Raw genomic sequence first — 21,762 nt, 5'->3', positions numbered from 1 at the left:
TGCACTGAATAAGGTAATAGAGAATAAATACCCAAGATTTTCCCTTGGGATCATGGAGTCCATTCAGATTTTACTTCTTTTAACAGAGTTCCGCTTAAACCGATGCCGGGGTACGTGCGGTGTGTTACATTTTTCTTTACCACTCATGAACAGACTAAAATAGAAAAAGTGGAAAACCACAGGTAGTCAAACAAGACATTAACGAAAATATTGCAGGCTCGGCTTGATTGAGCCTGTTCATGGATGGTTCTGGAAATGCAAGCTGCCTCTAGCCACAGGTTGGGTAGAACTCAACATCTACACATGTTGTATGTACCAGAATATTATTAAGAGATATCCGCAGACGCATTGATACCGTGGTGCACATGGAACCTAGTGCAAATCCATAAAAAGCGGCGTATGGTCCCCAGTTTAAAAAAAAAAGACTTTTCTCTAAACGAGAAAACAATGTGCAGAGCTAAACAAACTGAGATTTAGAGAGGGGAACTGAGGTTATGAAGCCGAAATATTACAGAAACTTCCAAAAGTTAAAAGCAGGAAGCATTTCCAAGGCAAACCGAGTCTGCTATTACTAGTAGTTTGCTTTGTTTTCTCTTATAGACTTTATAATAAGATAATTTAAACGTATTAGATTAAGCACGTGATACTGGTGCGTACAGAGCACAGAGACTACACAGCAGTACTTAAGTGCTATATGGTGGCTTAAAAATTCACCCATACTTGGACTCTGTTTTATTATATTTACTGGTTCTTACGGATCACGAAGTCTATTAAATCTTACTTTATTAAAGTTCCACTTAAGCCGGTACTGGGAGGGGTGGGGATTGTGAAAAGTGTTTAGTCAATGGCCGTAGCCTGTAAAGGTCACTCCCGGGCGCGTAGCGTGACAAACTCGGTTACTCTGCTGGTTGCTGAGTAACATTTGCAATCAAAGCCTAAAAATAAAAAAGGTAAAAGTTCGAAAGAAGCAATGAAACAGATCATGCGAGGGTATGAGGCTTGTGCCAATGTTTGCGCATATATTAATAAACTGTTGTTGTTTTTTTATACTGTAGATTTGTAAATTTCAGAAGAAAATACAGGACCGAAGCTTGGTTGATTTCTTTGATATTAAAGACCACATAACTCCACCCCCTCCCCTCAATGAAAATGTTACAAGTCATTGCGCAAATTATTTAGATTGCATCTATTTTAGTCCCCTACTTACGAAGACATATTCGAAGAAATATCAGATCTCAACGTTTCAGTAATAAATGTATTTGAATATAGATTTTAAATTTGTCTAATGCAGATTTTGGTACTTCTAGTCCTACAGTTAGTAAATATTTCACAACTGTCATTCATATAATAATTTCTATTGTAGACGCGTACTTTTAATTCACTGTAAATGTTCACCGTGCTAAAATGTAGATAGTACTATATTGGTTTGTATCAACAATAGTTTTACCACTATTACAAAAAGTTTATGCCAGGTTAGCATAATCTGATATCCTTTCATGATCCTTTCGTGGTTTAGACACGCCATTAGAGAAATTTCAGTAATCTTTAAAGGATTCATCAGATATAATACTGAATCAGGTTTACCGGTCAAAAAAAATGATTACTGTATCAAAGTGACAATATATGTCATCAGATTCATTTGCATCATAATCTAAACACTGCTAAATGCAAAAAGTGTCTACAATACTATGGGAGAAAATGGTCCGGTGAAACTGCTTTTAGATATAAATAGCGAAATGAATACCGCAAGGTAAATCTTTTTGCCTTTTTAATTGCTTGGATCTTATTACCTTGTAATATGGGCATAAGCTGCAGTGTCATTGCATTTGTAAAACAAAATGGGAAAAAGCTCTTATAACAACTGCGATCGAATAATATAAAAGACAGAATCCTTAATACTGTAAATAACGGTAAGGAAATTCAAAAGATTGCAGAAAAACAGAGTCTTATACCAGTGGCAGACGTATTTGGCTACTTTTATTCCAAGAGTGGCGGAATAAGTTTCCCGTCAAATTTAGAATTTAAACAAACAATAGCAAAACTCATTCGGTCAGATGTGTTGAACCTAATGGTAACTTCTTGTTACACGTTTACAATTACCATTTCTTAAATTGTATGAGTATTTTATACGAATAAAATTTATATATCTATCATACTAGAAAAAGCATATTCGCGTAGTACACTTTAAGTCTTACAGCTTTAAATATATCCATAACGTCTGTCTCAAACAAATTATGACATACATTATAGATACCAGTTTAAATTTGATTTTCCCTATTCAAAGACAGTATGTTTTGTCCTGTTCCCAGTTTCAAATAAGACCTACATCGCAAGACAGACACATTACAATTTAAACGAACCATAAATCGGTATTAGTACCCGGTGAAAGGGTTATTATTCCCTTTTATATAAAAACAGCGCACCAAAGTGTGTTTTCATATTATATATCATATTCTTTCTTGGGGGACCCTCCCCCCACCCCCACCAATCCTCCTATGGGGGAGGGTGGGACACAGCCTCCCTAACTAACCCCTGTCGGCGCCTTGCTTTACCATTAGAATTTACCTAACAACCACGAACAAACGCGCATTCTCATTTGCCTCGGTAAAATTTAGTCTAATAGACTGAATCAGTCAAGGATTGCTATTATTATGCTTCCTATAGATTTTATCATAAGACAATTCAAACGTTAGAACACCTGATACTGGTGCGTACAGGACTTTAAGATTTCATGGTATAAGCAGCTGTGTTTACTTTAGATATTTGTTAAAATTGTTTGTTAAATACAAATAATATTATTGTGAACAAGATTGTGTATTACTTAAGTGTCGAGCGGTTGGAGTACATGCATGTGTGTCCCGACTCTTTCGCAGGATAAGATTATAGATCATTTATTCACCTTCTAACGAAATTAAGTTTTGCAGTAACGGAAAGCAATAACTTAATTTATTAGAATGTCTATAAATAATCTATAACATATTCATAGTTTAACAGGTGTAACCCCCATATTTGCCCGATAAATAATTTACTTAATAGGTACTGCAACACTTAGCATAATAAACAAGATAAGTGAGTAAAACGTTCTTTGAAAAATCTTTGCTTTAGATAAGTTAAACTATAAATGGTGATTCAAAGCACGTTGTAAAGCTTTCCCTCACATACTCAAATAACTTTTCATGTCAACCTTACCTTGTCATATTGTTTAGTACATGTAGTTAAAAGTTGAACACGACCTTGCACTGAAAATGTAAATGTATTTTATCAACAGAGATAGTAACGACCAGTTCAATACAAGTACTTCTGTATGTTTGTTAGTATTTTGACAACATGTCGATAAAGACAGTATGTTTTGTCATGTACCCACTGGTATAACGTCGATTCACAAATGGTATGAATGAATTGGCACAAAGATAAACGCCACTTAAATATTCATAACTATATGCAATTCTGTCCAATACTTCCAACTGCGAAGCCTGGAAAATGCTACAAGAAAAGGTAACATTATCAAAAAAAAAAAAAAAAAATAGCGATATAGGTTTTACAAAATCGGTAGACATACTTAAAATTAAAAGGCTTGTTATCAAAGAGTTATAAAAACACTTTAACTTAAATGTGAATTTATATGGTTGGGCAAGGTCATATTTAGGTACAGTGGAACCTGCCATTGTGGCAACATGTATTAAGCAACCATTTGCCTTAAAAGCAGCAACTGGGCTAACTTCACAGTTCGACTTTTTGTACAAGTTTCAACGTGTCTTAAGCAGTCACCTGCCTTAAACGGCCAGAATGTGCCTCTACCTTGGCGGTTAATACAGGTGTGTGTGACATATTGATAAGTCCGTTGTAAAATACAAATATTTCATGTTAAATTAGAATAAGAGAAGTCAGTTTGACATTGCATGTATAAATATATTGTCTATACCATGTTATAATTTACTCTTTTCCTGTAGGTGACATATCGGCCCATTGGGCCGGGTGCTGTTTATTATTCAAATTCATATGTTATTTTGTTGTATACGGATATGCACATGTCACTATAATGAAATATTTACTTACTTACTTACTTACTTACTTACTATACATAAGTACTCAGACAACAAACATCTTTTAGTGTTGTTGGACGTTGTATTATACAGTTTTTGACAATATTCACATTTTACTATGTTTAGAAGTATTGTTAACTTTTTGTAATATGAAACATTCGTTCTTTTTTGGCGGCGGCATTCTTCTGTTCCGGTCTGTAAATCAGAATTCTATCCTAGGTTTAAAACCTACTAATAAGTGAGTGTCAGTCAGCCATTTTCTGTCTTAGCCAAATGGGAGGTACCCTAGTGGATCCACGATATTGTGTGTAGCTAAAACTTGTTTCATGTAGCCCTTTCCCGTCAAAGGCCCTTTGGAGTTTCTCATGCGGGTCCTTAGTTTTATTTGCCGATATATATGAAAATTGTGATGAATTAAGGTTGGTTATGTAAATATTGTTTAAGTTTGAGAATAAAACACAATTCGATTTTAAGTTGTCTTATGCCATGGGATGTAGCCTTGGCCTTAGAGAGATAGTGAACATCTAGAGGGGTTCGGGGCATTCTCCACGGAAAATTCTGTTATCTAGACAATTTGTGTTGCAATCTGGAATGTTTCCGTAATAAACCTGGTGCAACTTGTAGTTTTCAAAATGAAATACATTTATTTTCAGGAACTTTGTACTTATCTTTCAAAGCAGATTACAGTACAGACAAAATGACTGTACAATTCAAACAATATAATAGTTTAAACATTTGTCAAATGCTGAACTTTGCATTTTTGTTTTAAATGGTGGAATGCCTTAGTTATTTTATGCCGATATTCATGAATAAGATAATGATTTACATGTGAAAATGGCGTTTCGGGCAAAACCGTTACTTTCAGATACTTTAAGTTAGTACAGTGTCGGCCAATCAGATTATGTATGTATTGAATCGAAACAAATTAAAACTGTGCTATTTTCAAAACATATGTTGCAGCAAGACAACTTGCGTTGTTGCTGAAATGGGCACGGAATATCCTAGAATACTCTATAGGATTATGGCAAAGTTTGATACCTTTTCATATATGTATATATTTATCAAGTAACCGAGACTTTTGCGTGGTTCATCTCTGATTTATGGTAGTACCACTATTCAACGTTTAGATGCATAGAAACTGAACGACGGGGGTGTTAGCCCTAGTGCTTAAATATTCAAGCAGCTGAACGACGAAACATGATAAAAGAAGGCTTCTTTTATTTTCATTCTACATGCTCATCGAAATATTTATTATGATAGAAAAATGATGGAATGGGCCTCTCACCGGTCCACGTGTTAACCGTTGTTAATCTTTGTTTAACTTACAGACAAATTAATTGAACCATGTTAGAATAATATTGCTGACTATTTTATGAGATTTACGGACCATATATGATTGACATTCGGCTGTGTTCACTCGAACTAGTCTTTAAAAGCTTTTAAACGGAGATAAATCTTCCTAACGTTCATTTCTTTTTATTTAAAAAATGTTCAAATGTAAATACAGGTGTTTTGGACCTAGTGTACTCAACTGCGTATTTTGCATACAGGTAGCAACGCATATGGATACAAGATCCAGAATACGAACCTAGGTGTTGAAACTACCAAGTTGCACTACTTGTCCATGTACAGTTATCCCTTATTAGGAACAAAAAGTTTGGAATGGTCCATGCTGCGTAGAGACTGTGTGCACTTCGTATTTCTTTTTCTAAGTGCATGACCAAGTTCAGCTTATGATGACACTATTTAGAGTCGGGGCAAAATAAAATAAAGCACTTGTGTTTTGTCTCGTTTGATTTTGTCTTTTATCTCCACTAGGTATGCTGTTCCAGACATGTGGAACGCACTACCAGAGTTTAGGCAAACGGCAAGCTTTAAACAGTTTAAAGGTTTCATTCTGAAATGGTAAAAACTGCAAACTAATGGCGTGATTTCCTTGTTATGGGGATGGGATAATCTTCCATGGGTATATTGCAACCAGTTATTTGAGATTTTATACATAAGAGTCGGGAGTCAATGCGCCGGTGATCTAGCCTGCGGCACCTTAGACTGAATAGCATATAAATGACACTGGAGGTGCGGCCAATGTCAGATATAGCCGAACGCGCTGCCCGTCTTTGAACCGCTTCTGTTTGGGTTTGTGTGTATGGAGACCAGACTTCGGAGCTATATTCCAGCTGTGGTCTAACGAGGGTATGATATGCCATGGACTTCATGGGCTATCTTCTGCGAAGGAAAACTAGAGTCTGATTTGTCTTTATGGTTGACCTATTTATGTGGGCGTCCCACAAGAGGTCGTTTAAGATACCCACGCCAAGGTATTTTGCTGAGGTGGCAGATTCTAGTAGTGCATTATGTAGGTAGTATTGTATGGGAATATAATGTTTCCTTCATGTAATATGGTTAACTTGACATTTAGGGGACATGAATTCCATATCCCAGCCCAACTCCCACTTTTCTAGTGTTTAAGGTCGTTTTGGAGGGTATGTGATTGTCTGGCAGAGGTAAGTGACATGTATAGTGTAGTGTCATCTGCAAATAGAAACTATATGCTTTGTACTCTTTTAAGTTGTTTTCAGTCTCATAATCTCCTGTGCTACTTTTGTGTATCTTGTATCTTTATCTATTTGCCCCACTAACATGATTGGTCTCATATTTCTATTTGTCTTTGCTGTGTATTTTATGCATTTTATTTAAATAGCTTCTTTCATTATGTTGTACATATACACTTTGTTGTTAATAGTCGGTTAAAAATCTTGTATAATTTGAACTCTTGTCGACTTTAAATAAATCTGTGAATTAAATCTTAACAATACTAGGCTTTTGAAGTAGAAAAGAATGAAATATTTTGTCAATGTTGAAACGACCGCGCACCTTGGTGACGGTTTTTATTGGTATAAGCGGCTGTAAATTATGTTGCAGGTTAATTGGATTTTTGTACAGGTATTTAATTTTTTTTTTGCTCCGCAAGGAGAAATGATATAGAATCAGGAAGATGATCGGAAAAAAAGACGTTTATATTTGTAACACATGCTCCTATCCACTAAACCCTTCGCACCCTATTTACCTTTGTATTTTTATGAGAAAAAAACATGTACCAAGTCTTTGAAATTGAAAGCAACACGTTCTGCAGGACGAGCAGCCCGAGATTTTGCAGTCGCCCTTCTATAATTTGTACTCGTCCAGCAATTCACCAAGAAAACGTTATACAGACAGCCCCAATTTTAAATTCTGTTAAAAGCGGCACTAATGCCGAAATCTTGTTCTGCACTATACAGTGCCCAGCTAATGTGAACATAATGGGGTACCGTTACAGAATTGAGCCGAATTTAGAGAAGCAATCATCAGTTGACTTTTGTTGTAGATCTACTCACAGGTGTCCGTCCAGTCTTGGTTCCCATATGGGTGCCGCCCCCTAAAAAAAGTCAAAAACCACTGTTTATATCCTAAAACGAAAAAAAAAAATTTTGAAAAATTTTTTTGTATTAATGTACTCTTACATTGAAAAGGTGTCTGTCTTGCCATAATGCTATGGAGGTTTACTAGGACACCCTGCGGAACAACCCTGTGGAACAACCAAAATGTCCAGTTCATTACCACTGCAAGCTACCCTGCTGCCGTTTACACATCGGGCATTTAGAAAACAGTAAATAATCTTATTCTGCCTAGTCAGTACAACCTTAAATAACTTAACATTTAAATTCAAAGACGTCAAGTACGGCATTGGTTTTCTACTTTTGTTTTGCAACAAAATGGCCCATCGTCACTGTTATTTTCATAATTTTGCAAGTGTCTAGACAAGTTGGCGTGTTTGAATTTAAATGTATTATGTAAGTTATTTAAGGCTGTTGGCTAGGCAGGATAAGATTGTTTGCTGTTTTCTAAATGACCGATGTGTGAACGGCAGCAGTGTAGCTTGCATTGGTACTGAACTGGACATCTTGGTTGTTCCACAGCGTGTCCTAGTAAACCTCCATAGTGTTACGGCAAGACAGACACCTTTTCAATGTAAGAGTATTATAGGAAAAAAAAAATTTTCAATTTTTTTTTTCGTATATATACATGTATTCGCTAAGACAGATCAGTGTAACAGACTAACTCAATGCAGAGCTGGAGCGCCGGTATAAATTACAGACTCCAGTATATGCCGGATTGAAGCAATTTGAATTTAAAAGTACTTTAAATGTATATATTTTGTAACCGTGGTGATACTAACTGGTAACCCAAACCTCTAGTCAGTATATCATACATATTATACATTAAATGCATGCAAACATGCAATAATTTGCGCATTTTTGTCGTTCTCGACATTAGATAATCACTTCCGGGCATACGCAGAAGACCGCTCCAACTCTGTAATGAGCTACATCGATTAGAAACATAACCAAATTGGCACAGTGTTGGGGTAAATATCGACCCGTCCAAAAAAACTATCACGAGTGCCTTTCAATGTAGTTTTAAAGGTACAAATTGTAACTCCATGCTTGCCGATGTTTGTTGTGACTAAGATAACGCTGATTCACGCTCTGACACGAGATCACGCGAGATTACAGCCTGTTGCCATTCTGTGTATTTTATACTTCTTTGTTGCAAGTCAGGTGTTCTGCCAAATGAGCTAAACGGGCTCAGAAGCCTCGGCAGTCAGTCACGCAGATGCACCCAAATGGTTGAAACTGTAGTCCGTTTTTAAGAAAAATGTGAAAATAAAAGCCGAAATTATAAAAAACAAGTTGAATAATAGTAGCGTTAAAAAACTGAGCGTCGTGTAACACAATTAGAATCAGAGTACAGTCTTTTCTCTTGGATTTTTATGCCCCCGAAGGGAGGCATATTAGTTTTCAACTGTCCGTCCGTTCGTTAGTTTGTCACAACGTTAACTTTTTGCATGAAGGCACTTTACTCACGGACCACTGTACCCAGGACCTTCAACTTCACATGCTGATAGTACTTATTGAGTTACAGACCCCTACTGACTTTGGGTCACCAGAAAGGTCAGGTCACCAGGTCAAGGTCAAGGAGCTGCGGGGCATTTGTCACCATTAGTGACAGCTCTTGTTTATTTCATTATACTTCCTTTTTAGCTCCATCTGATTTTTTTGAAAAAAATGATGAGTTATTGTCTCACTTGAGGTTGTCGCGTCGGCGTACGTGTCGGCGTCGGCGTTGCGGTTTAAGTTTTATGTTTAGGTCAGCTTTTTCTCCTAAACTATCAAAGCTATTGCTTTGAAACTTGGAATACTTGTTCACCATCATAAGCTTGACCTGTATAGCAAGAAACTAACTCATCTTGCTTTTTGCAAGATTTATGGCCCCTTTGTACTTAGAAAATATCAGATTTTGTTAAGTTTTATGTTTAGTCAACTTTTCTCCTAAACTATCAAAGCTATTGCTTTGAAACTTGGAATACTTGTTTAACAATCATAAGCAGACCATGTACATCAAGAAACATAACTCCATCTGCTTTTTGCAAAATTATTGCCCTTTTGGACTAGAAATCAGATTTCTTGGTTAAGTTTTATGTTTAGTCAGCTTTTTATCCTAAACTATCAAGCTTTTGCTTTAAACTTGCAACACTTGTTCACCATCATAAGCTGACCCTGTACATCAAGAAACATAACTCCATTTGCTTTTGCAAATTTATGGCCCCTTTTGGACTTAGAAAAATATCAGATTTCTTGGTTAAGTTTTATTTTAGGTGACATTTTCTCTTAAACTATCAACTAAAACTATTAGCTGACCCGATGCAGCAAGCATACACTTCCATCCTGCTTTTTGCAATAATTATTGCCCCTTTATTGGACTTAGAAATCATTTCTTGGTTGAGTATTATGTTTAAGTCAACTTTTCTCATAAACTATCAAAGCTATTGTCTTAAAAACTTGCAACAGTTTTTCACCATCATAAGTGGACACTGTACATCAAGAAACATAACTCTATCCTGCTTTTTGCAAGAATGATGGCCCTTTTTAGACTTAGAAAATCATGGGTAGGACAATATTTCTATTATACAAAAAAAATCAGATGAGCGTCAGCACCCGCAAGGCGGTGCTCTTGTTTTTTACAAGTTACAAACTTGACCCCTTGAAATTGAAAATGGCCCCCAAAGTCAAACGTTAAGGGGTCATTATGACCCCCTGTCAAAATTTCCAAGGGAAAACCCTGATGACCCCTTCTTGCAATTCAAGTCCTCTACCAACTGAGCTAAGATGACTTCTGGTTGCTGAGTACTTTTTAACTTGACTATACGAAGTATGGAGAGCATACTCCTACTCGACCCAGTGTCGGCGTCCTTCCCCATCCACACTTTGGTTAAAGTTTTGATGCACTTTCACTTTATCTCTGTAATTACTTGATAGATTTCTTTAAAACTTCAAATAATTATTCTTCATCATCGCCCACATCATATGGCACAAAGGCCATTACTCCTCTACCAATATTTCATTAGTTATCCCCCCTTTTTACTTAGAATTTCAGGTTAAAGTTTCTCTCTATCTCTGTTGTTACTAAATGGAATTGTTTCAAACTTAAAATGGTCTCCACATCATCACCCACACCGATCCAAAATGCTAGCACAAATATGTTATGCCCTCTTTTTACTTAGAATTTCAGGTCCAAGTAGTAATGCATTTTTCTTCTATCTCAGTTATTCACGGTGGGGAAACCACGTGACTAAATCGGATAACGTGCACGCAAAAGTGCTAAAAATAGGCCCGCTTCAGGTATGTTTTTTCACTATAACTTTTTTGATACGGAATTGTTTTAAACGAGATAACGTGCATAAACCCCGCAATAAGAAGTTCTTTCAGCGGATATATGTAACTTGATGAAACCCCCACCCGTTTTTACGTAATCCTTGCCCAACCGATTCGAAAGATGCAAAATATTTTGGTAACGAACACGTCTGTTCACAAGTTACGCATCTAGGACATATTCTGCAGAGAATTTTCGCTGGAATGTAGGTTTAGAATAAAGCTTGTCATTGTCCAAAGTCCTGTACCAAATTTTTAACATGACTATTCATGAATATTGAAGATATCGTAAGACAAAGGGTGCGGTAACGTACACGTTGCGGTTTTCAGGAGGTAACGTACACGTCATTTTTCCCCAGAGGGTAACGTACACGTCAAAGACTATTTATCACGCATGTAGAACATCTTTGTTTTTAAATGACTGAATTGTAAACATTTTGATATTGTTAAAAAAGATGCAGATGCTGGGAATAGGCTGTTTTTCTTTCGATAGGCTATTATATACAGAAATGCTACAGTGAAAATGAGCAGCAGTTGGAATTTTATGTTTTTCTTTCGATAGGCTATTATATACAGAAATGCTACAGTGAAAATGAGCAGCAGTTGGAATTTTATGGTCTAAACGTGTATATTATTTTGACAAGTAGACATTGTTAGCAGTTTCCATTTTAAATGTCAACTTGTTTTCTTTCCAAATATCAAAAGTCGATTACGTTTCTGGGAATAAACCATATAGTTTTGTCTGTCAGCGGTGTTTAATCAAATCCATGTGTTCAAATCTTTTTGATGACCCGTTGAACTGTAAACATTTTTTGGTATTGTTAAAAGATGCTGGAATTAGTATAAATTCCGACCGATAACTCGAACGAATAACATGTTTGATAACCATGATTTTCTTCATTAAAACATTTCAATACAGAAAATCTTTTTGTATAATATGACAGCATGCACTTTATTTGTATCACTGACAACATTTTTCAGTTCAGTTATGCATGGGACCATAACAATCAACCAATAATATAAACACGTTGTCGTTTAAACTATCGTGCGGGAGTAATATGTTATTCTTTCTGGAGGTTAGTGACATATCATTTTGCTGGTCAGCTAGATATTCATTTAGACCTCCTTACTGAAACAACATATCAGTATTGACCTAAATTTAGCATATCTAAAGACTATAGCCATTCCTTGATTGATTAAGTTATAAATGCTGACATATTCTGATAATATAGATCTATAAATGCGTCAATTACATTCAAAGTTTTAAAATAACAGACTCGGTTAAGTCACAAAATCAAATATCTTATATGTTTTGATAATTATTTCATTTTTTTCCTAATTTATTGTACATGTATAAACATTAAAGAGATTATAATTAACTATTAAACTAAACTAAGCTATATTGGATTGCGATTTTATAAAAATGTGAGTATTTTTAAACAAGTACAGATAACTTAGACAGTTTTTGTGTCGCCTGCTACAAAGTGGTATACAAGAAACGTTTAAAGAGCAGTAAACGTATAATTATTTCCAAGTTAGGGTGAGGAATGACGCTGCTCATTTTCACTGTAGCATTTTTGTGTATATACTAACCTATCGAAAGAAAAACAGCCTATTTCCAGCATCTGCATCTTTTTTAACAATATCAAAATGTTTACAGTTCAATCATTTAAAGACAAATATGTTCTACATGCATGATAAATAGTCTTTGACGTGTACGTTATCCTCTGGGGAAAATGACGTGTACGTTACCTCCTGAAAACCGCAACGTGTACGTTACCGCACCCTTTGTCTTACGATATCTTCAATATTCATGAATAGTCATGTTAAATATTTGGTACAGGACTTTGGACAATGACAAGCTTTATTCTAAACCTACATTCCAGCGAAAATTCTCTGCAGAATCTGTCCTAGATGCGTAACTTGTGAACAGACGTGTACGTTACCAAAATATTTTGCATCTTTCGAATCGGTTGGGCAAGGATTACGTAAAAACGGGAGGGGGTTTCATCAAGTTACATATATCCGCTGAAAGAGCTTTTTATTGCGGGGTTTATGCACGTTATCTCGTTTAAAACAATTGCGGATCAAAAAGGTTATAGTGAAAAAACATACCTGAAGCGGGCCTATTTTTAGCACTTTTGCGTGCACGTTATCCGATTTAGTCACGTGGTTTCCCCACCGTGTATTACTAAATATATTTGATTCAACTTATGTAGACTAGTAATTATGTCTCCCCCAGGAGAAATATTGTTTTTGCCCTGTCCGTCCGTCCGTACGTCACACTTCATTTCCGAGCAATAACTGGAGAACCATTTGACCTAGAACCTTCAAACTTTATAGGGTTGTAGGGCTGCTGGAGTAGACGACCCCTATTGATTTTGGGGTCACTCCGTCAAAGGTCAAGGTCACAGGGGCCTGAACATTGAAAACCATTTCCGATCAATAACTAGAGAACCACTTGACCCAGAATGTTGAAACTTCATACGATGATTGGTCATGAAGAGTAGATGACCCCTATTGATTTTGGGGTCACTCTGTCAAAGGTCAAGGTCACAGGGGCCTGAACATTGAAAACCATTTCCGATCAATAACTAGAGAACCACTTGACCCAGAATGTTGAAACTTCATAGGATGATTGGTCATGAAGAGTAGATGACCTCTATCAATTTTGGGTTCACTCCGTCAAAGGTCAAGGTCACAGGGGCCTGAACATTGAAAACCATTTCCAATCAATAACTAGAGAACAACTTGACCCAGAATGTTGAAACTTCATAGGATGATTGGTCATAAAGAGTAGATGACCCCTATTGATTTTGGGGTCACTTCATCAAAGGTCAAGGTCACAGGGGCCTGAACATGGAAAACCATCTCCGATCAATAACTAGAGAACCACTTGACCCAGAATGTTGAAACTTCATAGGATGATTGTACATGCAAAGTAGATGACCCCTATCGATTTTGGGGTCACTCCATTAAAGGTCAAGGTCACAGGGGCCTGAACATTGAAAACCATTTCTGGTCAGTAACTTGAGAACGACTTGACCCAGAATGTTGAAACTTAATAGGATGATTGGTCATGTAGAGTAGATGACCTCTAACGATTTTGGGGTCACTCTGTGAAAGGTCAAGGTCACAGGGGCCTGAACATTGAAAACCATTTCCGGTCAGTAACTTGAGAACCACTTGACCCAGAATGATGAAACTTCATAGGATGATCGGTCATGCAGAGTAGATGATCCCTAACGATTTTGGGGTTACTCTAATAAAGGTCAAGGCCACAGGGGCCTGAACATGGAAAACCATTTCCAATCAATAACTTGAGAACCTCTCGACCCAGAATGTTGAAACTTCATAGGATGATTGTTCATGCAGAGTAAATGACCCCTAGTGTTTTTGGGGTCACTCCGTTAAAGGTCAAGGTCACAGGGGCCTGAACATTGATAACCAGTTCCAATCAATAACTTGAGAACCACTTGACCCAGAATGTTGAAACTTCATAGGTTGATTGAACATGCAGAGTAGATGACCCCTATTGATTTTGGGGTCAGTCAATTAAAGGTCAAGGTCACAGTGGCCTGTTCATGTAAAATCATTTTTTGGAAATAACTTGAGAACCACTTGACCTACAATGTTGAAACTTAATAGGATGATTGGACATGCAGAGTAGATGACACCTATTTATTTTGAGATCACTTGATCAAAGGTCAAGGTCACAGGAGCCTGAACAGTGACTTGAGAACCACTAGGCCAAGAGTGTTGAAATTTAGCGGGATGACTGGACATGCCAAGTAGATGATCCCTATTGCAGCCAACCATCAGTGTCTCTTTGACTTTCGCTCCTGACCCCTATTGACTTCTTGCCTATAGGACTTTGCATTGGGGGAGACATGCGCTTTTTTACAAAAGCATTTTCTAGTTACACATTGTTAGTGACATGATATATGACACATACTGCATTACTGTTGCAGAAAGTTTGCATGAAGTGTGTCCCTTTTATACTCATTGTCCAATATTTTGATCCACATTGGAGTCATTAAACACCCCAGTGACAGCTCCAGCTTCCTCAGAATTGTGCTGAGTTTCACTATCCAGCATCAAAATAGTTGCACAAAGCAGGTCCAAAAACTTTATTTTTTATGCCCCCGAAGGGAGGCATATAGTTTTTGAACCGTCTGTCGGTCTGTCAGTCTGTCCGCAATTTTCGTGTCCGGTCCATATCTTTGTCATCGATGGATGGATTTTCAAATAACTTGGCATGAATGTGTACCACAGTAAGACGACGTGTCGCGCGCAAGACCCAGGTCCGTAGCTCAAAGGTCAAGGTCACACTTAGACATTAAAGGATAGTGCATTGATGGGCGTGTCCGGTCCATATCTTTGTCATCGATGGATGGATTTTCAAATAACTTGGCATGAATGTGTACCACAGTAAGACGACGTGTCGCACGCAAGACCCAGGTCCGTAGCTCAAAGGTCAAGGTCACACTTAGACATTAAAGGATAGTGCATTGATGGGCGTGTCCGGTCCATATCTTTGTCATCGATGGATAGATTTTCAAATAACTTGGCATGAATGTGTACCACAGTAAGACGACGTGTCGCGTGCAAGACCCAGGTCCGTAGCTCAAAGGTCAAGGTCACACTTAGACTTTAAAGGATAGTGCATTGATGGGCGTGTCCGGTCCATATCTTTGTCAACCATGGATGGATTTTCAAATAACTTGGCATGAATGTGTACCACGGTAAGACGACGTGTCGCGCGCAAGACCCAGGTCCGTAGCTCAAAGGTCAAGGTCACACTTAGACGTTAAAGGTCATTTTTCATGATAGTGCATTGATGGGCGTGTCCGGTCCATATCTTTGTCATTCGTGCATGGATTTTAAAATAACTACGCATGAATGTGTGACACAGTAAGACGACGTGTCGCACGCAAGACCCAGCTCCGTAGGTCAAAGGTCCTAAACTCTAACATCGGCCATAACTACTCATTCAAAGTGCCGTCGGGGGCATATGTCATCCTATGGAGACAGCTCTTGTTCTTTTTTACAAAATTAGCCCCTTTTTCAACATAGAAATTTTTGGTTAAGTTTTTGTATGTAAGCTGGTATCTCAGTATCCACTAATGGGAAAGGATTGGAACTTAACACACTTGTTCACTGTCATGATATGACATGCAGTGCAAAGGGTCAATAACTCAACTTCACGTTTTACAAAATATGCCCCTTTTTCAACTTAGGAGTTTTGGGTTAAATTCTTATATGTAAGCTGTATCTCAGTACCCACTAATGGGAATGGATTGAAACTTCACACACTTGTCCACTGTCATGACCTGATAAGCACTATGCAGGTTCCATAACCCTATTTTGCTTTTTTATTATATTATGCCCCTTTTTCGACAAGGCTGTTGAATGGTTGAGCGTTGCTGTCCTCCGACAGCTCTTGTTTCACTTAGCAGTTTTTGGTTAAGTTTTTGTATGTAAACTGGTATCTCAGTATCCACTAATGGAAATGGGATGAAACTTCACACACTTGGTCACTGTCATGATCTGACATGCACTGTGTATGTCCCATAACTTTACTAAAATTAATACATTTTTTCAAAATTATGCCCCCTTTTCGACTTAGTAGTTTTTGGTTAAGTTTTTGTATGTAAGCTAGTAAGCACAGTAAGACGACGTGTCGCGCGCAAGACCCAGGTCCGTAGCTCAAAGGTCAAGGTCACACTTAGACATTAAAGGATAGTGCATTGATGGGCGTGTCCGGTCCATATCTTTGTCATCGATGGATGGATTTTCAAATAACTTGGCATGAATGTGTACCACAGTAAGACGACATGTCACATGCAAGACCCAGGTCCGTAGCTCAAAGGTCAAGGTCACACTTAGACATTAAAGGATAGTGCATTGATGGGCGTGTCCGGTCCATATCTTTGTCATCGATGGATAGATTTTCAAATAACTTGGCATGAATGTGTACCACAGTAAGACGACGTGTCGCGTGCAAGACCCAGGTCCGTAGCTCAAAGGTCAAGGTCACACTTAGACTTTAAAGGATAGTGCATTGATGGGCGTGTCCGGTCCATATCTTTGTCAACCATGGATGGATTTTCAAAATAACTTGGCATGAATGTGTACCACGGTAAAAACGACGTGTCGCGCGAAGACCCCAGGTCCGTAGCTCAAAGGCAAGGTCACACTTAGACGTTAAAGGTCATTTTTCATGATAGTGCATTGAGGGGCGTGTCTGGTCCATATCTTTGTCATTCATGCATGGATTTTAAAATAACTACGCATGAATGTGTGACACAGTAAGACGAGTGTCGCGCGCAAGACCCAGCTCCGTAGGTCAAAGGTCCAAAACTCTAACATCGGCCATAACTCTCATTCAAAGTGCCGTCGGGGGCTTTATGTCATCCTATGGAGACAGCTCTTGTTCTTTTTTACAAATTAGCCCCTTTTTCAACATAAAAATTTTTTTGGGTTAAGTTTTGTATTTAAGCTGGTATCTCAGTATCCACTAAGGGGAAAGGATTGGAACTTAACACACTTGTTCATGTCATGATATGACATGCAGTGAAAAAGGGTCAAACTCAACTTCACATTTTACAAAATATGCCCCTTTTTCAACTTAGGAGTTTTGGGTTAAATTCTTATATGTAAGCTGTATCTCAGTACCCACTAATGGGAATGATTGAAATTCAAAACACTTGTCCACGTATGACCTGATAAGCACTATGCAGGTTCCATAACCCTATTTTGCTTTTTTATTATATTATCCCCCTTTTTTCGACAAGGCTGTTGAATGGTTGAGGTTGCTGTCCTCCGACAGCTCTTGTTTCCCCTTAGCAGTTTTTGGTTAAGTTTTTGTATGTAAAATGGGTATCTCAGTATCCACAAGGGAAATGGGATGAAACTTCACACACTTGGTCACTGTCATGATCTGACATGCACGTGTATGTCCCATAACTTTACTAAAATTAATACATTTTTTCAAAATTATGCCCCTTTCGACTTAGTAGTTTTTGGTTAAGTTTTTGTATGTAAGCTAGTAAGCTGGTATCTCAGTACACACTGATGGGAATGGATTCAAACTTCTCACACTTGTCCACTGTCATGAGCTGATAAGCACTGTGCAGGTTCCATAACCCTGTTTCCCATTTTTACAAAATTATGCCCCTTATTCCACTTGTATTCATTCAATTGACAAGGCTTTTGAATAGTCAAGCGTTGCTGCCCCCTGACAGCTCTTGTTTCATACAAGTTTTGGTAATGGGTGTCTGTATGAGAACATCACAATTTTGATGACATTTTCGTGAATAGATAGAGAATATTAATTTGTTTGTTTTCTGTGTGATATTGATATATCATCACCAGTAAGGGAGACAATTCAATATTTTAAGTATTTTACCAGTAAGCGTAAAATAAAAATTGTTCTACAATGTAGATTTTAATGCTGTTAATAAACATAATTCATGGTCTATAATATAGTGAAATTAAATCATTACAATGTGTAGGTCTATTATGGTCTTCGTGCTTGTTTGTGAGATATTTTCCTATAATTTAAGTAATTTGCATAGTTCAAGCTTATTTTAAGACATAATTTGGAATTATTTAACATTTTAAAGGTGGTTAATCAAATTTTGGTTACATCAGAGGAGGGTGGAAGCAAAATTTAAAGGTTTTTTTAACTCGCCTGAGCCAAAGGCTCAGAGTGAGCTATTGTGATCGCTCACCGTCCGGCGTCCATTCGTCCGGCGTCTATCCGTCCACACTTTCCTTTAAACATCTCCTCCTTAACCACCAAGCCAATTTTGATGAAACTTCACAGGAATGATCCTTTGATGGTCTTCTTTAAAAATTGTTCAAAGAATTGAATTCCGTACAGTACTCTGGTTGCCATGGCGCAACCGAAAGGAAAAACTTTAAAAATCTTCTTGTTCAAAACCGCAAGGCCTAGGGCTTTGATATTTGGTATGTAGCATCATCTAGTGGGTCTCTATCAAGATTTCTCAAATTATCCCCCTAGGGTCAAATATGGCCCCACCCCGGGGGTCATTTGGTTTATATAGACTTATATAGGGAAAAACTTGTTGTCCTCTACAAAGATTGTTTAGATTATCCCCCTAGGATATAATATGGCCCCACCCTGGGGGTCACATTGTTTCTATACACTTTTATAGGGAAAAACTTTCAAAATCTTCTTGTCAAAAACAAAAGGGCCTAGGGCTTTGATATTTAATATGTAGCATCATATAGTGGGCCTCTACCTAGATTGTTCAAATGATCCCCCTAGGATGAAAGTTCAAGGCCTATGCCTTTAATATATAGTTGGTATCATTGCGTAGGTGATCTCTAACAAGATTGTTCGAAATGTGCCCGTGGGGTGAAAAGAGGCCCCGCCCCAGGGGTCACTTGATATATCAGTTATATAGGAAAAAATACTTCAAATATTATCAGATCATATTTCCTAGACTGTTTAATTATATTTACCTGATGACCCCAAGTGATAAGGGGTCACCTGACTGTGACCTTGACCTACTGACCTACTTTCTTGTTTTATAAGCTACAGCCTTGAAATTTGGATGACATGTACAGTTTTGCACGTTGATCTTAAAACTGACTTTCAGTGACCATGAATTTGACCTACTGACCTACTTTCTTGTTTTCTAAGATACAGCCTTGAAATTTGGATGACATGTACAGTTTTGCACGTTGATCTTAAAACTGACTTTCAGTGACCATGAATTTGACCTACTGACCTACTTTCTTGTTTTCTAAGATACAGCCTTGAAATTTGGATAACATGTACAGTTTTTGCACACGATCTTAAAACTGACTTTTAGTGACCATGATATGACCTTTTGGGACCTACTTTCTTGTTTTGAAGCTTTAGCAAAGAAATTTGTCAAGCAAGCAATTAACTCAGGTGTGAGCGATATAGGCATCATGGCCCTCTTGTGGTTTTTTTGGTGGGGTTGGTTGGGGGAGCGAATGGGTGTGTGTGATGGTGACAGGATCCCTAGGACAAGAAACTAAATGATTCATTTTTTTAGGGAGTCAGGGGCCCAGTTCATGGGGTGGAGTTGTAATATAGATTATTGCATTCTGCACATTGTCACATCACCCCTGTGCCTAAAATACAAGTTTCAAGTTAATACCTTTAATGTTTTCTTTGGACATGAAATATGATGGGAAGATTTGACCTTGATCTTTGACCTAGTGCCCTGGTTCATGGACTCTGCACATCGTCTCAACACCACCTACCTACATCCCAAGTTTGAAGTCTATACCTTGAATGGTTTATAATTTGCTGCGGACACTAAATTTGATGGACATAATTATGTGACCTTTGAGCTTAAATTGTGACCTTGACCTTAAATCTACAGACCAGGTTCATGTTCTCTGTTCATTGACTCATCACTACCTACCTACATGCCAAGTTTGAAGTCAATATCTTGAATGGTTAATAAGTTATGCTCTGGACAAATGAAATGACAGACAGATCTGACCTTTGTGCTCAATTTGTGACCTTGACATTTGACCTACAGACCCAGTTCATGTGCTCTGCACATCATCCCATTGCCTCCTACATGTACCTACATGCCAAGTTTGAAGTCAATACCTTGTATAGCTTTTTAGTTATTTGGAAAAAAGCTGAAAAATGTCATAATATGTTGCTCAAATGTTATTGACCACTTTCAAATATCATATTTTATCTTTAGAAATATGGCAACGTTGGCATGCCATCACACCTTGGTTGAAGTTTTGTATGCAAGTACATATAGCTACATGTATCAGTTAAAGCGCTATAGCTTTAAAACTTATTTTGTCTTTTTCTAGATCAATTATCAACCTCACATGATCAAGTCCCATAACTCTGACATGTATTTTGGGCAAATTATGCCCCCCCCCCTTTGGACTAAGAAAGTCCTGGTTAAAGTTTTGCTTGCAAGTTACTATCTCCAGAACTAATGCAGATATTGAATTAAAACTTCATGTGTCTTATGGGTTATAAAAGTAGGTGATAACATCAAGTCTTGTAACTCTGACAATTGCATTTTGGCCAAATTATGCCCCCTTTTGGATTTAGAAATCCTGGTTTCGTATGCAAATTACTATCTCAAAAGCTTAAGCAAATATTGATTCAGAATTGACCCGCCAACTTAGCTAAGTAGGGGTAGCACAGATCTACAGATCAAAGAGTCGTGAGTTTGATCCCCGGACAAGACCTGTGCTCTCTGTGACGATTTGATAAAAGACAATGTGTCTGAATCTTAGTAGTAATGAAATTTCGATCTATGTAAAACTTTTGTCTTCAAAATGATTGTGTTGCATGGTTTATTTTATGTCATATCAAAAGAAAAATGAATTAAAAACATTTACCATAAGTAAAAGGTTTGTCTGTAGCATTTAAATTGATGAAATCATAGCATGACGATTTCTGGATTGATTCCCCAGATTAGGTTTCTGTATGCCCCTTTTTCTTAGAATTTTGGTTAAAGTTTTAAAGGTTGTCAAGTGTGGCTTTAATAGTGTGCTCTTGTTTCTTATCCCCTCCTGAACCCTACTTACACCTTGATAAATGTTTTAGCTTTTTCTTGTGTTACTTGATATTGTCCTTCCTATCCCATTTCCCTGTCCTGCTGACATTATCCCCTCCTAATATCTACTATCAACTTCCCAAAAAGCATTTTTATCTACCTTTTTAGCTCCACTAATCAGAGAATAGGGGACTATTCTACTCGCCCCAGCATCGGCGTCAGCGTGAGCTTTCTTGGTTAAAGTTTTTCGGCAACCTTTGTTTTTCTTTGTTTTTTACTATTGCTTATATCTTACTGATACTTCACATAAACATTGTCCAGCATACAAACAAAGTATGTGCAGGAGCTGGGCCCGTTATACCCAAGGTCAAGGTCACCAAGGTGTTGTACTTGGGTTATTTTTAAGGTTAAAGTTTTTCGGCAGCC

At 37.5% G+C, this 21,762-nt stretch overlaps 1 protein-coding gene across 1 annotated transcript in view; it reads left to right on the top strand.

The window, feature by feature from the left end:
* Positions 1–6,853: 6,853 nt before the first annotated feature.
* LOC123523775 (uncharacterized) overlaps positions 6,854–21,762 on the top strand; it is a 54,694-nt gene continuing 39,785 nt past the window's right edge. Inside the window, exon 1 of the mRNA XM_053539569.1 lies at positions 6,854–6,986. The gene's annotated coding sequence lies outside the window, so the exon portion shown is untranslated. The remainder of the gene's footprint in view (positions 6,987–21,762) is intronic.

Source organism: Mercenaria mercenaria, chromosome 3 (genome assembly GCF_021730395.1).
Source record: "Mercenaria mercenaria strain notata chromosome 3, MADL_Memer_1, whole genome shotgun sequence".
Classification (NCBI taxonomy): Eukaryota; Metazoa; Mollusca; class Bivalvia; order Venerida; family Veneridae; genus Mercenaria; species Mercenaria mercenaria.
This window is presented reverse-complemented; position numbering and strand designations above follow the sequence as displayed.